Genomic DNA, 17,009 nt, shown 5'->3' on the forward strand with positions numbered 1-17,009 from the left:
GTGTATGTGTGTGTGTCAGGTATGTGTGTGCATGTGTGTGAGTGTGGGGTGTGTGTGTGTGCATGTGTATGTATGTCTGTGAACTGGGAATGCAGAAAAGGGTTGGACCAGTTCTCTTACTCTAAATGGGGCATCTTCCCACTCCATCCTCCTTCTCCCCTTTCAACTTCTAGATCTTTTACAAATTACATTTGAACAGTTCTCTTATCAAAGGCTTGCCATTGCTTCCCTCTAGACCCCTGCCCTTACCACAGCCCAGGTCTGGTTCGGGTATCCGCCTTTGTGCCCCAGAGCACTCGCCCCCAGCCTTTTCACACCCACCTCCCTCTGGATGTGATTGTGTATTTACTCACATGGAACCCCCGTGGGCTGTGGTCTCCACCTGGGCTGGCAGTGGGATTGTCTTGTTTGCTGTTGCAGCCTCAGCGAGGATTAGAAGAATGGATAAACAGCATGAGGAGGAGCTACAAATGGCAGTGACTGAACCCTAGCATCTCAGGTATGAGGACAGATGCCTTGGCATGGGGCACAGTGGAGGCAGCTCCCTCTGCAGGGCCCAGCCAGGAAAGACTCCCAGAAGTCTGTATTTCTTGAGCACTAGCCAGGTGCTCCATGCAAAGGGCTTTGCTTCTATCATCCTAGTTCATTCTTACAGTGACTGGGCAAAGTAGGCCCTGATCAAGGTTTTATGGAGAAGGTGACTGAACCTTGAAAGGTTGATAAGGCGTAAAAGACAAAGAATAGCTTCTCATTCATAGATAATAGATTGAACTCTGTCCCAGGGGTGTGGAGACAGGTTTGGGTGAGTGTGTCTATGGCTGGATGACAATGGAGAGTGTTGAACTTTACCTGTGTTTGCAGAAACAGTAGCTCTTTGTCTCCCCACTCTTTTGTGTTCTAAGAAAAACTAATTTCAAAAACTCCTATAATTTTGAATATTCCTGGATAGACCCATCTCCATTCTTCTTCATGCCTGCCATGAAACTGGCCTACAACTCCCCTGTTCACCTCCCTCTATAAAATCCAAAGTCCGTTCCTTTATCTTTGATACGTTCCTCATTCATGAATGTGTTGCCTATTGCAGTAGCTTGAATGACATCATCTCCTTAGTTGTCTGGTACATTCTGTCTAGCACAGGGGCTACAGTTGATAAGAGAGAGGGGGACCAGATCAGGGGGCTGTGTAAGCCGTGGGTGGGAGCTTTGATGTGATCATGTGGGCATGGGAAGTCAATGACCAGGCTGAAGGATTTTTCTCAGGGGACTGGCAAAGTCAGATACACATTATAGAATTTGTGTATGTGATTTGTATATGTGAGAGGGATTGGAAGGAGAATTCCTGAGCACAAAGAAATTTCAGATTCTGTTAAGAAAAGATGGGGCTTTGAGCTGGGGTAGGGTCAGTGGTGGGTAATACATCAAGGATGTTGTCCTTTGGGACATACATGGTATCTGGATGTGAAGCAATGGGAAGGCACTGTCAGCTCTCACTGTGGAAGGTGAACAGCATGGAGAGCCACAGGTGGGCCAACTCATAGGGAAGGTTAGAGAAGTTCTGATAGCAGCATTAGAAACAGAACTTGGAAGCACATGCCTGCAGGGCTCCACGAATATCCTTATACATGGATATTGAGGGGGATGGCTGCTGAGGACATATATGGCCTACCTCAGTCTAATAGGGCACAATTTATTTTTATTTGTTTTTTCAACAAAAAGTTTAGTCTAATGTAGTCTAATTTATTTTTTCCTTAAACTACAGTCCTGCTTCCATCAGAGAAGAGATCTCCTGACATCATGATCTTAGCCTTCAAGAGGGGCCACAAGGGAGATTAAAGAGGTGGACATCAAGGTGCCCAGAGAGATGGCAGTTGTCACCTTCATTCCATCCATCCCCTGCTCTGTGGGTTAGCGATAGTTGGGTCCATTGGAGCCCTGGGTTCTGGACCCCCTCAGCCTCCCACCTGAAAATCAACATTAAGGAAGTGTAGATACTTCATGGCAGCCAAGGGGAGAGTTGTTTCTGTGGTAGGTGCCACACTTGAAGGCCGTGGATGACTCAGGTGCTAATTCCTCAGGGAGGGAAGTCACCATTATTATATGTTTTCAGAAGCCTGTGCTCAGGCTGGAGCTGTGAATTGTAGACAGCCTGGTGAAACATTCTTCTCGGTTGTTCTCAAGATATCTATGGGTTTTTTAAAAGTGTTTTTCACACATTAATACCATTTTCAGGCTTCCCCCACCACCACCCCAGTCTTTGATTGCCTGAAAGCTTAATGTAGATGTAAGCACTTCCCTGGATTCTCAGTGAGAAATGTTACATTAACGTAATTACAGCAATGATGATTCATATTGTCCCAGTGTCATAAATCTGGGCCTACAGAACACTCCTCACACAGAGCTCTTATTTTGTCTCTTTCCTCAGAGAGTGATTTCTGCCCTCTGCACAGTGGCTGCCCGGGGATGCAGCAAGCCTGGACTATCCCTAGGGACCCCCTTCCACACCATTGCCTTCAGGGTAGCTCATAGGCTGGGATCTTTCTCTGTGCTTCGGAGTCCCTGCTCCTGTCCTGATACCTGGGCCAGAGAACCAACTGGTCACCCTATACCACCATCTGGATTTTCCACAGAAAATCACCATCCCGGCACCTCTCAGCATGGGATTAGTCATCTTTCTGGCCCATCATCCTTCTCCTTCTAAACTGTAGTCATTCAGCTACCAGAAGGGAAGCACTGATAGATTTTTTGAGAGGAAATAATGTTAAACTTATAGGATGAAGAGCTGTTGGCCTAGCAAACTCTGAAGAGTGCCATTGGGACTGAGGGGCAGGTCAGGAGGTGGGCAAAGGCTTCTTCTTGCCTCCTGAGTGGATGGATGGCCAGGCCAGGCAGCTGGATGGTGCCAGGCCACCTCCTACTTGAAGAGTGGGCATATAGCCTGCAGTGCACAGGTGCTGGGGAGTTGCACGGGCTCCCATCACTCCCCACCGCTGTTTCCCTTTACTGTCTCCAATTTCATTCTTAAATGGAAGTTTTTTAATAAAAATCTCAGAGTTCTGACGGTCCACCAACAAAGTTCATAGTCTTTAAAATACTCTATCCATAGAATGGTGACTTTCCCGAAGCAATGCCCATGTCTGTGACCCAGTCATATAAGGGAACTGCTCTCCTTTAAGGGGCAGTGGCTTTGGGCACCTGTGAGATACAGGGAAGGAGGGAAGATTGCGTTGCAGGGTTGGGGAGCAAGTAAGGTGATTCGTGAAGGGCTCACTTTTATTTGGCAATTCTTTCTTTCAGGACTTTGGAATTGAGGGTGTGTTGGCCCCCGGTAGTGGAGCTGATACCAGTTACTCTAGGGTTTATCTGTTGCTCTGGGAGTCCAGTAGCTCCTGCCCTTTTAGAAGAGGTGATGCTTGCTTGGTGGGGTTGGAGAGTGGGGGGATTTGGTAAGATAGTCGAGATTTACATTCCCACCAACAGTGTAAGAGGGCTCCCCTTTCTCCACATCCTCTCCAATACATGTTGTTTCCTGTCTTGCTAATTTTGACCATTCTAACTGGTGTAAGGTGGTATCTCAATGTGGTTTTAATTTGAATCTCCATGATGACTAGTGATGATGAACATTTTTTCATGTGTCTGATAGCCATTTGTATGTCTTCATTAGAGAACTGTCTGTTCATATCTTCTGTCCATTTTTTGATACGATTGTCTGTTTTGTGTGTGTTGAGTTTCAGGAGTTCTTTATAGATCCTGGATATCAACCCTTTGTCTGTATTGTCATTTGCAAATATCTTCTCCCATTCCGCCCAAAGATACAGATATAGTGAAAAGAAGGGCCATCTGTACCCCAATGTATATAGCAGCAATGGCCACGGTCGCCAAACTGTGGAAAGAACCAAGATGCCCTTCGATTGACGAATGGATAAGGAAGATGTGGTCCATAAACACTATGGAGTATTATGCCTCCATCAGAAAAGATGAATACCCAACTTTTGTAGCAACATGGATGGGACTGGAAGAGATTATGCTAAGTGAAATAAGTCAAGCAGAGAAAGTCAATTATCATATGGTTTCACTTATTTGTGGAGCATAACAAATAGCATGGAGGACAAGGGGAGATGGAAAGGAGACGGGAGTTGAGGGAAATTGGAAGGGGAGGTGAACCATGACAGACTATGGACTCTGAAAAACAATTTGAGGGTTTTGAAGTGGCGGGGGGTGGGAGGTTGGGGTAACAGGTGGTGGGTATTGGAGAGGGCACGGATTGCATGGAGCACTGGGTGTGGTGCAAAAATAATGAATACTGTTATGCTGAAAAAATTAAAAGTTAAAAAAAAATAAGAAAAAAAAAGATAGTCGAGATTTGTGTGGAGAAAAAGATGGCTTCTTAAATGCTGAGAAAGCATATTTATGGTCAGTTTTCTGTTTTTTACATATTCCCAAAGTGACTGATTAGTTGAATGACGACACGTTTCCCATGCCATGTACTCTCTGCTCCCAGGGCTCCCTGCACGATAAATGCATTCTTTTTTTCCTTGCACGTGTTCTGAATCTACTACACTAAAACCGCAGTGCCTAGTGCCCAGGAGATTGTGAGACAGAAGTAAAGGTGGTGGTAGGGGTGTGTGTGTGGTGGGGGGTTGGTTGGACATGCGTGTGCATCAGTGTAGAAGTATGAGCTGTGTTTCTGTGAGAGAATACATTTGCAAGGTGTTTTGCAAGTGAAGGCCCATTTCTTTATGAAAATAGAATTGCTTTTCTAAGACAGATATGCTGAGTAAGTGGAAGGACGGCTCTGAGTTTTAGAAGGAGCTTTCCAGAAATTGGTGCAAGGAACTTGCTAATGGTACTGGGAGATAGAAGGGGAGATGCACAGGCCATGCTGTGTTTTGCATTTCAATCTCTGTGGATCCTCTCTCCCTGCCTATGCATATTTAAAATTCCTTTCAATATATAAATAGGATAATTCTCTCTCCTCATCCCCACCAGAGTTCATTTAACAGGCACAAAAAGGATTGCACATCCAGGCCTGTCTTTTCCTGCTTCCTGTTTTTACTATTTATTGGTTTTTTTCTCCTCTTTTCCCCCCTCCCACATTGCTCCCCTTAGATTAAACTATGTTTCAAGATTGATTGGGGGAAAAAATGCCATTCCTTATACACAAGGCTGAGCCCCAGAGTGGTGATCTCTAGGCTTGCCCTGCTCTTTGGCATTAACCCAGACCTTCCAGAACTCCACTTTGAATAGAAACCCCTGAACCTTAGACACTCTAGGTTTTTGCAACTTCCCCTTAATACCACCTTTTCCTTGTTTGGAAAATAATTACCCATTTTGTCTCATGAATGAAGCCTGGGTGCTTCCCAGTGTCCCAGAAGCTCAAGTGAAAGAGGATACTTGATGGGAAGGTTATAGGGCAAGGATATGAGCCAGGATCTGGGGAAAGGTGCCTATGACAATAGCCATTGAAACTCTTATTCTTAGAAAAAGGTTCAAGGATGCTTTGGTTGAGTCTAATGGCCTTGCTTCATGTTGCTGATGTGAATAGTGCAATCATTTTGGAAGAAGTTCGACCATACCTTCTAAACACTGTCCAGATTTCAAAATACCAGTTAGTGAGGACTATTGGACTTGTGTTCTTAGAAATATGTCCTACATCATTTTGCATTCAATGGAGGCAACACTGAATTGGGAATCAGGAGACTTGAGTTCTAGGCCTTTCTCTGCTAGTTTGAAGCTCAGGCTTGCTTTCCATCTCTGGATCTCACTTAATTCATCTGTAAAAGGAGAAAGGTGGTTTTATTCATATGCAGTGACTTCTCCAATTATAACAATCATCAGCTTTTTTTTTCTTTGCATATTTTATTTATTTGTTTGCTTATTTAGTTACATAAAATGTATTATTTGTTTCAGGGGTACAGGTCTGTGATTCATCACAGCTTTTTATATGCCCTTGGATATGTGGTGGCCAGAGTATGTGTAGTGAGGCATAGAATGGGATTCTCACTGGTCTGTCACCCATGATGTAGGAATGGTGTCAAAGACAGGAGGAGCTTTTCTTTACAGGTGCTCTGAGCCTGAATCCGGGACTCATTAGGATCTCCTTGCATGGGTTGAGCTCCTATTAAATATTGGATAGAATCTAGAAGCGTGTGACCATGGGAAAATGTCACTGCTGTATGACTCAGCAGAGGACCTAGGGAAACTTTATAGCAATTTCTGTCAATTAAAAGTAAGGTGAACTACATATGTGATCTTGAAGAATTTTAAAAATAAGGCAGGTGGTGTTATTTTTTCATAATTACTTCAGGTTTTCTTTCTTTCTCTCTTTTTCTCTTTCTATTGCTAATTAATACTATTTATAATTCTTTAAAAATTTTTTTGTTCAATTTATTAAATTAAAACAAAAACAGTTCACCCATTTCTCCTACCCTGCCACCTGCCGCTTCCCCTTGCCCTTGCAACCACTAATCTGTTCTCTGTATCTGTGAGTTTTTTGTTTTTGGATTCCACATAGAAGTGAGATCATATGGTATTTGGTATTTGTCTTTTTCTGTTTGACTTATTGCCCTTAGCAAGTTCCATCTATATTATCACAATGGCAGGATTTCCTTCTTTTTTGTGGCTGAATAAATTCCATTGTATATATGTACCATGATTTCTTTATCCTTTCATCCATCAGTAGACACTTAGATTGTTTCCATATCTTGACTGTTGTTAATAATGGAAATGTAAATAATGCTGTGATGAATTTGGGATGTATATCTGTATACAGATGGGGGTGTATATCTGTATCTTTTTGCATTAGTATTTTTGTTTTCTTGGATAAATACCCAGAAGTTCGATTACTGGTTCATATGGTATTTTTATTTTTAAGTTTTTGAGGAAACTCCATTCTGTTTTCCACAGTGGCTGCACCATTTACATTCCTACTGACAATCCACAAGAGTTCCCTTCCCTCACATCCTCATCAACACCTGCTATCTCCTGTCTTCTTGACAATAGCCATTCTGACAAGTGTAAAGTGAAGAATAGGCTATTTGTGAGAGATTAATTTGGGATACAACCTACCTCTCACTCTAATCTGCCTCTGAGGTAGCTGCTGATTCAGATGGCCGCTGCCAAGATCAGGAGGCTGGAGGGGAGACTTCTGGTCCAGACAGAGCTGGGGACACAAATGCAGTACACGAAGGTTGCAGCTGATGTCTCTGCTTGGCAAACAACCAGCATATTTGGCTCCCTGTTTGTATGCTTTGCTGTCAAATAATCTACTTTAGAAAACTGATTTCTGCAGGCCAGGCTGTCCTTGGAGGTCTAAAGCCTGTGTGAACTGTGTCAAGCTGCAGTCCTCAAGAAAAAAATGAGGACTCTCCTTACAGGCCAGATCATGGGTACTCTGCATCACACTGGGAAAAACTTAGGGATAGGTGGGCACAAGCTATGGGTTTCAGCTCTTCACATGGGGCACTTGATTTGGAGGTAAACACTGCTTTGTGGTTCTTCTTGCAGTGCCTCTCATTTGGGATCTGCAACCAGTAATTTTTTTTAAAGGTTTTATTTACGGAGAGAGAGGAAGAATGAGAGTGAGAGAGCATAGAGGGAGAGGGAGAAGCACACTCCCTGCTGAGTAGGGAGCCTGACACAGGGCTGGACCCCAGGACCCCAAGACCATGACCTGAGCCAAAGGTAGATGCTTAACCAACTGAACCACCCAGGTACCCCTGCAACCAGTAACTTTCATACCTGTCCCACTTAGGGCCTCTTCAGAAATAGGTACAGATAAACACAGGTTGCTCCACTTGGCATCCTGAAATTCCACCGTGGAACACTGACTACAAAAGTTATCTTCACTTTGTCCTTTATTACAAATACAGGAAAATATGTAATTCATTCTGAATATTTCTCAAGTGCCATTGTAGACTCATGACAGCCATACTGTATGTAATTGTCCCTAGGTAGGAGCCATTGTCCTTCCAGAAATATCCCTGGCATCAAGGGGAGATGCATTATGATGGGAGGTCTGTATATTCTCTGTGAATTCATTATCAGAATTCAAAGACATCACCAAATTGCTAGGTTGATACTATCCCAGGAATGAGCCAGACTTCTTGAGGAAGGGCATTTCTCTCTCTTTTTTTTTTTTAAAGATTTTATTTATTTATTTGACAGAGAGAGATCACAAGTAGGCAAAGAGGCAGGTGGAGAGAGAGGGGGGGAAGCAGGCTCCCTGCTGGGCAGAGAGCCCGATGCGGGACTCGATCCCAGGACCCCGAGATCATGACCTGAGCCGAAGGCAGTGGCTTAACCCACTGAGCCACCCAGGCGCCCGAGGAAGGGCATTTCTTAAGAGAAAGTGAGACATCAGGGCCTGAACATGTGTGTCTCATCAGGGAAACTGCTGTGCCCATGGTCAAATAAGCAATGATTCAGGACCATTGTTATTATGGTGAAAGGACCCTTGACCTTACACATCCCCTAAACTGGATGAGGAGTGTGCCCTCTACCCATGATTTGCTAGAGTATAAACTGAACTTTTCCCAAAGGTATTACATAGTAAACCCTTGATACTGTCTCGATTCTTTAACTTAACAAACACCTTGATGGTGGAAAGTTTCCGAATAGAATGCATGTACAGAGTGGGACAGCAGGAAGCACCACGGAAGACTATTGGAACACAGCCCTGAACATTCAGTGAGGCTCCCACATTGCTCATTTGTTCCAACACCTCACTTTTCTGCAGCTCAGCCTCAACAAAATTATCGATGGCCAGAGGCCAGGGGCCTTCACATTCTCTTTAGAATCTCTGAAATTGTGAAAATGGTATCTGCAAGTACCCAAAGTCTCTTGCACTGGAATTGCAAATGTGAGTGGAGGATTTGGATTGCTGAACTTTTGAACAATCATGCTTTCTATCTTTGTTTTAGTTGTTTTTGCTTACTTGTTTTCTGAACTAAGAGCATGGACTCTTGAACTAAATGCCGTGGGATCAAATGTCAGCTCTGGCACTTCCTAGCTGTGTAATCTTGGGCAAATTACTTAACCTTTCTGTGCCTCAGTTTCTATATATGTAAAATGTGGCCGACAGTAGTGTCGCTGTAAGGATTAAATGAGATCCTGTGCTAATGACACTGAGGACTGTGCCTGACAGCAGAAGCACTATATAAGTGTTATATAGTTCCTCTTTCCTCTTATTGAAAGTCACCAGTGCTGGTACAGTTGACATCTGGAAGGTGTGCTGAATAGCATGTCCTGCATGAAAATATGATAATGGCTCTTGTGTTTGCAACTAGTATCTATTAATTAAGAAACCGTCATTTGTGCTCTGTAATTATATTTATTAAACCCTAACTCCTATCATAACAATAATTAGTTCTTGCTAATTAAATTTATCAAATTCCCCCTGGATTCATATCTTAGGTAAATATTTAGTAGCCCTACACTAATTATTTTAATCAACATGGAGTGTATTTCAAATGACTACAAATAGTTCTAACTAATTAAACTGAGTACAAAATAATATCTTATGTAATAAATTTGCAGGTGCTAAAAAGAGGGGGAATGAGCCACAGGATAATGTCTCGGTGACCTAACCACCTGACTTAGTGATTACAGCATTTCCAAAGCTCAGCTAGGGGAAGTAGCCTGAGAAGGTTTATTGTTTCTGTCCTGATTTGTTTTTTTACTGCCAATGTTTTACGCATGGAACAAGCTCTGTGTGTGATTCAAGAACATGCCATATGATTTGAATTTGGACCCATTGACACTAGTAATTAATGCAGAAGCAAGAAGCTAGCAGCTGTGACAGTAGGACTAATCCCTGCTTCAAAGAGTCTGCAGGAAGGCAGACTCTGATGTTCCTCCTTCTGCAAGCCTGGTTTCCTCATCCTCAAACCACACTGTCAGTTCTGCCTCATGCTGGGAAGTCCTCCTGCACATCCTCCTCCCCACTTCTCATCCCTCTCCCCTCCCCTGCCGTGCTCCCAGCTCCTTCATAACAAAGAAGATGAATCCTTGAATTACAGCTTGCTGATTGGCATCCTGTTGCTAGGAAACTGTGAAATGAATGTATCATATTTCATAATAAAAATGCCTTTGACCCATCGTTGGAAAGGCATGCACAGTGAGTTGAGGCACCATGTGGAACAGGCCTGCACTGACCTCCCACCTCTCCTTTCCTCTGCTCATTTGTGGGGCCATTGTGAGAGGACTGGTTCTCCTTAATAGTGGTCAGTCTCTGGTCACACACAGGGCTGTCCTTCGGCTGACTTAGGGTCCTGTGCATGGCTAAGGTTGGGAGAGTGGCCATCTTTGCCTGGAAGGGGGGTGCTCAGTCTGTAATCAGGATTGGCAGGATGTTTGGTTCACCACTGAGTTTTAATACTCAGTTTAGGATTGGGATTAGGGTTTCTGTTGTTATGAAGTCCTATTAGGGAGAGAAAAGAAGGAAATGACCGTTAAGAGTATTGGCAGTTGAATTATATTATAATAAAAATGATCTACCTCAAGAATAAAAATGGTGAGTTCAAGTATCAAACAATCCATGTAGAAAACTAAATCTTTCAAAACTGTCTCCAGCTCTCTCTTGTAAATGACAGATGAATGATGATAAACAAGCAGCCAGCAGTGGATGCTCAGGGCACAGTGTACGGGATGGCTCTGGGCTCTCCTGACCTCCCAGTGTCGTCAACTGGCAGGTGAGGAGGGGGCTTCCTTGGAGATGACTTGTTACATTCTATTTTTGTGGAGGAGGTATTTCGAGTGGGCCTGGAATGGATCACGGGAGACAAATCTGACGATGGATCTGCACTTATGCATCTCGGAGCGGTGCACAGGCATGTGAGAGTTATAGAAAATGCCCGCACTTTATCTCCCCCTCTCATTAAGCTGCCATCTACTTTCAGAGCCGATCTATCTCTTGGTTCTGAATACCACTTCCCCCACTTCTAGCTCTCCCTGGAGTATTTGTGATCTCATGCAGCCACCTTTATGATAGATGAATCATTCCTATGGCAACCGCAGTCATCATGAATCCTCTGAGTGAGCTAGCAGGAGAAAACCACTTTCAAGAGAACAGAGATCCTAGGGGGAACCTGGGATAATAGGGAAACTGGAGAACATTGAACCCACTGAGGTTGGATCAGATCATGTCAGAACTGGAAAGAATGAGATGACTGAGGACCAGAAGAGGGACTGGTTTTGCTCTGTATCAAACAGAGCTAGAACCCAGGCCTCTTTCTTCCCTGCCACATGGTGTATAAGTAAACAATTGAGCACAGGTTTGCCATATGTCAACTGTAGGCAAATAAGCCATATTATAGAATCTTTATGGATTGTTTATTTGAACCCATGGGCATGAATATGAAGTTAGATTCAGAGAAGTCTAATGCTTCAGGACCAAGATTGCATCTGAACCCAAGACACATTATCGCTGCAAATCTCATTCCATCCCATTTCTTCTCCAGAGGATGTCCTCTCTTGTGATGGTGGTAGTGTTGGGGTCCCCAGCCAGTGGAGGCAGCCCTGCAGATAACAATGAGAAAGCTTCTAAGAGAAGGCTCTAGGGAACCTTGCTATGCCTTTGCTGTGGTTCACAGAACATGCAAATATGATTTATTTAATAGAGTCTTATAGATGGGGCTTAGCATTCATTTTAATGGAGAGAAGATCTTCCTGAATGGAGCTGAGATCAGGCCATATATACACAGGGCTTTTTCTCCTTGTGACCACCGCAAGGTCACCTATGCATCCACTGCCTACCTGTTAGTTTTGAAGAGTCATCGTCAATCTCAACCTTGTGCACAAAGATGCTCCCTCATCCCAGTTTTGCCCAAATATGTCCAGAGAACATTTCTTTTAAAGACTGAAATGCCTTATTTTATGGTTTGAACAATTTTTATCCTGGATTGTGACTGAAGAATAGGAAGAAAGCTTACATCTTCTGAAAGAAGCCACTATAAAAGAATATGATGTGCATGGAAGGGAGGCATTGCAGCTGTTTCATTTCTGTGCCTTGCACTGGAGTCTCCTGAGATGGCACCCTGAAGCCTGCCAATTGTTCTTTCTCTTTAATAGATTATCCAGCAGAGATCCAAAGCCCTTGGCAGACTGGGCAGAGAACCACAATGTTTGAGCACATTACTGCTCATTCTGGGAAGAGTGGAGTACAAACTGTCATTTTTCAATCCACTGTCATATGGCTGCAGTTCTGCTAATGGCACACAGTCCTTCTACAACACTAAATCTAAAAGATATTTTGTCAGTCCTGAACTTTCATCAGAGTTAAACAAAACTGACCATACACATCTTCCCTTTCTTCTCTTGGCTCTCCGATTAATACACTTCCAGATTTGTCCTCTCTGTTAGCTTTATCTTAGTTCCTTTTGTTGGGTTTTCTCAATGCTTATTCCTAACCTTTTTTCTTTTCTATATTTATTTATTTAAAAAAATTCAATGATGATCTATGCCTGCATTGTCCAGTATGGTAACCACTAGCCAAACGTGGCTGTTGAACATTTGGAATATAAATATCTGAATTAAGATTTGCTAAAACTATAAAACACACAAGAGATTTCAACAAACAACAACAAAACAATAGCAAAGATGTAGTTATCTCAATAATTTTTATATTGATTGCATGTTAAAATTATAGTGTTTTGAATACATTAGGTTAAATAAAATATATTATTATAACTAATTTTATGGTATGTTTCTGTTGGGCAATTCTGACCTATGCAATGAAAGCATCCAAACTTATCTCTAGCTTAGACCTCTCCTTTAAATGCCAAACAATAAAACTAATTGCCAACCTAACACTTCTGCTACGTTATCTGCCATGCAATTCAAAATCAACATGTCCAAAACAAAATGTGAGATGTTTCCCCCTAAATACAATTCCAGTTTAGAGATTGGTCCTACCATAGTCACCATTATTTCCTTCTTCTCTTCTCCATGTGGCTTTCTCTTCCAAAATTACAGAAATGTAAAATGTCCATGTGGACAGGCTATATACATAACCACTAATCCTATGTAAGATCAAGTTTTTATGTGGTGATGGGAAGTTTTATCTGTAGTGATGAGAAGCTTATTTCCTTATAAGGCAGCCCATTTTATTATTTGGCCTTATTGAACTAGAATCTGACTTTTATTCGTGCTTCAATTCTAGCTCCTGAAGCCATATAAAGTAAGTTTAATTATTCTTCTACTTGTGAGAATTGTTTAATGTCTTGATTGCATTGACCTTACTTGAGTTAAACATTTCTAATTCCATTGGCATGACTTGAAGTCTCCTCATTTATTCTTGCAACTTACATTTGAACACATTGTAGTTTGTCTACCTATAAAGAATGCAACTGTCAAATGTCCTACCAATTTTAACAAGCTAATCAAAGACTAGAAAGAGACTTTTACTTTAGTTGCTTTAGAATCTGTGCCTCTGCTGATAACCACTTGGGAGTATATCCATTTATGTGGGTTACATAAAACGTAGCTATTGTTTTGTTTTGGACTTGATTTTGTGTAACTCCATTGTGTCTTGGATATGTAATGTAATTAAGCCAAGCCTCTTTCATCTTCTGTTTTTATAGGTTTGTATAATATATTTCAAGTCTGTGGTTATACTTATAGCTTTGTCCATTGAACCGGCAAGCTTATCTAGATACTATTGATTCCGATTCTTTCACTCATTCATTTTTTTACTTAGATCAATATCATCCAAAAAATGATTAGTAAACCTATATTTTTATAGAAATGAGCAAAAATGTATAAATGACAAGGTGAAATTCAGGACTCTGCATTATACTATGAAAGTCTTCTATTCAAGTTATGTCATTCTCTTGAGTTAGGCATCTAGATTATAGGGCATGAGCATTTAACCAGTGGTAGGTCTACGTAACACTGTTGGTAAATTCTTTTATATGATCACTTCAAATTTTTTCTCTGTCCTGTCTTCTTCTGGGACTCTAATTATATTTCCATTGATGATTTCGAACTGTCCCACTACTCTTGGATTCTCCATTCTTTTTTTTTCTCCTCTTTTATCTTTCTCTGTTTCAATCCAGATCATTTCTATAGGCATTTCTATTTGGATCATTTCTATTTTTCAAGCACACTAATGTATTCCTGTGCTTTTTTCACTCTGCTGGTGAACCCATTGAAGGAATTACTCAATTCTGATCTAACTTTTGGTTTCCATTTCTTGGTTTCCATTTCTGCCAACATTCCATATTTGTTTATGCACATTGCCAATTTTTTCTATTAGACCAGAGGTCAGCAATATTTGTTTTTGTAAAAGGCCAGATACTAAATATTTTAGGCCTTATGTACTCTCTAGTTTCTCTCATTACTCACTTCTGCCACTATTAGGCAAAAGTAGCCATAAATGAATGAATGTGGTTGTGTACAATAAATGTTATTTACAATTAACATTGGGTTTGTCCTGTAGGCTATAGTTTGCTGATCACTGCTCTAGATTCCTTAAAATATTAATTACAGTTATTTTAATATCCTTGTTTGATAGTTTTAGTAATCTCTAAGTCTCATTATATTGACTATTTTATCTCTTGATAATGAGTTCTTTCCTTGCTTTTGTTGTTTGTCTCATAATTTTTAATTAAATGTCAGAGATATGGTATGTTCAAGAACAGAAGAGACTGAAGTAAATATTTTACAAAAGAAAATGGGCACATCTCTTTTTGTGGTTGATAGAATCAATCTGGTAAATATTTATTTAATCTGGAATTTTTTTTTCGTAGTTGTTCCAAGATGGTACTTCTAGTATAACACAGCCATCAAAATTCTCTAGTGTGAGTTGTTTTTACTTGTGTTTTACATAGGAAATGGTACTGAAGGCTTTTTCTTAGTGTTCTTGATTTACCATTAGCTTTTAGTAGTCTTAATATAAACACATGGCAAGGGGTGTTTCTCCTTCTCTCAGACAGATTGGAGAATGCTATCGCTTTTTAATTTGGGTTTGACTTGTGGTATAGATGGAGGGAGGAAGTTGCTCTTATATGACAGTACTTGAATTAAGTCATATTTCAGTATTTCTATTTCTTATTTAAAGTGATATTGCAAAGATCCAAATAAGTATTATGAAAAATTTTCACTTATAGCTACCTCATTGTCCTGAATTATCAGAGAAACAACTTTAAGAAAGCAAAAATAAGTAGTGATTTTAGACCTGATTTCTTTTTAGGAAAGAATGTTAGCTCCCAATAGTTGTTTTTTCCCCTATAGATTCTTTTGAATCACACAAAACTGATTCAATAATACTTTATGGAATCTTCCCAGAAGTTGATATCAAGACAATTTGTCTCCATATTCCAGTATCAATATAATTCCTCTTTAACCTGGAATAATATTTGCTTTTCTATTAATCACCTATGTTTTTCTCACATTCTCTGTGGTTTAAGTCATTATATAATCACACAGTTGAAGGTCTTTTTCTCTTAAAGTTTCTTCACCTAATTTGGGCTAAGCGTTCTTCTTCTAACATATATACTATTTATTATATGGCTGCAAATCATTATAATTTACATTGGTAGGATGGATAACCACATGATTTAATTTATTCATTCAACCAAAGTTTATTTAATGCCAGATGTGTCAAGTTTTAGGTTTAAAGCTTGAGAAACAGACCTGAATAAAATTTAGCCCCTACCTTCAAGAAGCTCCAAGTCGAGATGCTAAGGCAGCCATGTAACAGATATTTTGGCAGGAGCATGAGATAAAAACAATCATAGGGGAATGGCTGAGAAATTGTAACTAGGGGTAGGAAAGGAGATTTGAGAAGGTTTTGGAGAATTGCTGATATTCTCAAAAATTATTTAAAAAGGCAAAGTCTTTCACTTGATATATGAGACAAGAAAAGACATTTCAGACAATGCAAAAACATGTTCAGAATTGTGGAGGTTGAAAGTAACCTCATGTCTGCATTTGCATGGATTCCAACAATGGTGGAACATGGTGGCATGTCCTGACAAGAGATGAAGCTGGAGAGGTAACTAGGGCCAGACTGTGAAGGTCATGCTAACCTATTAGGAAATTTGGACTTATCCAGTACGTGGCTAGGATTAATGGAAGGATTTTAGGTAGAGGAATCACATGATCAGATTTAGATTTCTCAAAGTGTACTTTGGCTGAGTGAATATAAAGAGTCAATGAAGCTTTATTGTTTAGGCTCTGCAGGCACATGCCTAGGGCCCATTAGCTTTACAATGGCCCTCAGATTGAGACATGGGGAAGAGGAAATACTAGCTTTATAATTGAAAAGCTGCGAAGTCAAAATAAATTTTTTTTAATTAAATGCCTATAAACCATGGAGTTATGTTAACTACTTAAACTACAGCTCAACTAAACTCTAAAATAGTTTCCTACAAATTAGGGAAGTGTTGTGTTGAATAAGCAGAACTCTGGCAGAGCACAATAATATAACCACTTCACTTTATTCTCTCTCTGTCCTTTCAAATCCATTCTGTGGGAGCTGGTTCCTTCCCTTCTCTTTAGATAGAAGATAAGGAAAGTTCTATGGTTTCTCTAGTCACTGTTCAGGAACTAGTCTATGTTCAGTCTAGTCCCCCAAACAATCTTAGTTCAATAGCTAGAATGCCAAGTCCCACTAGTAATCAAAACTACTTATTTATATAAAGTTAATGGTTCTTTTCTCCTTTGCTTGGGAAATTTTTTTCTACCCTGGGCAGAAAGAGGAATTTGGTTGCCTTTTTCTGAATTCAACAGTTAGGGGTTTTAATTTGCTTTCTCCACTCACTAATTGCCTCTTGATATTCTATAGTTGCAACAGGATGGAGGTAGTATGAGAGGTGTGTGGTGGGGTTGGGGGGACTGACTCAAAATGGAAATGGAAAACATACTCACAAGTTATGTAGGAGGTAAGTAAATATATAGCTTGGCCACTTAGACTTGAGAGTGAGAGAAAAGGAAGCATTTATAATGACTTCCTTCTTGTGTGACATACTGTGGGGTACCTCTAACTAGATCAGCCTCTGTATTTATTCATTC

This window comes from Neovison vison, chromosome 8 (genome assembly GCF_020171115.1).
Source record: "Neovison vison isolate M4711 chromosome 8, ASM_NN_V1, whole genome shotgun sequence".
In the NCBI taxonomy this organism is placed as follows: Eukaryota; Metazoa; Chordata; class Mammalia; order Carnivora; family Mustelidae; genus Neogale; species Neogale vison.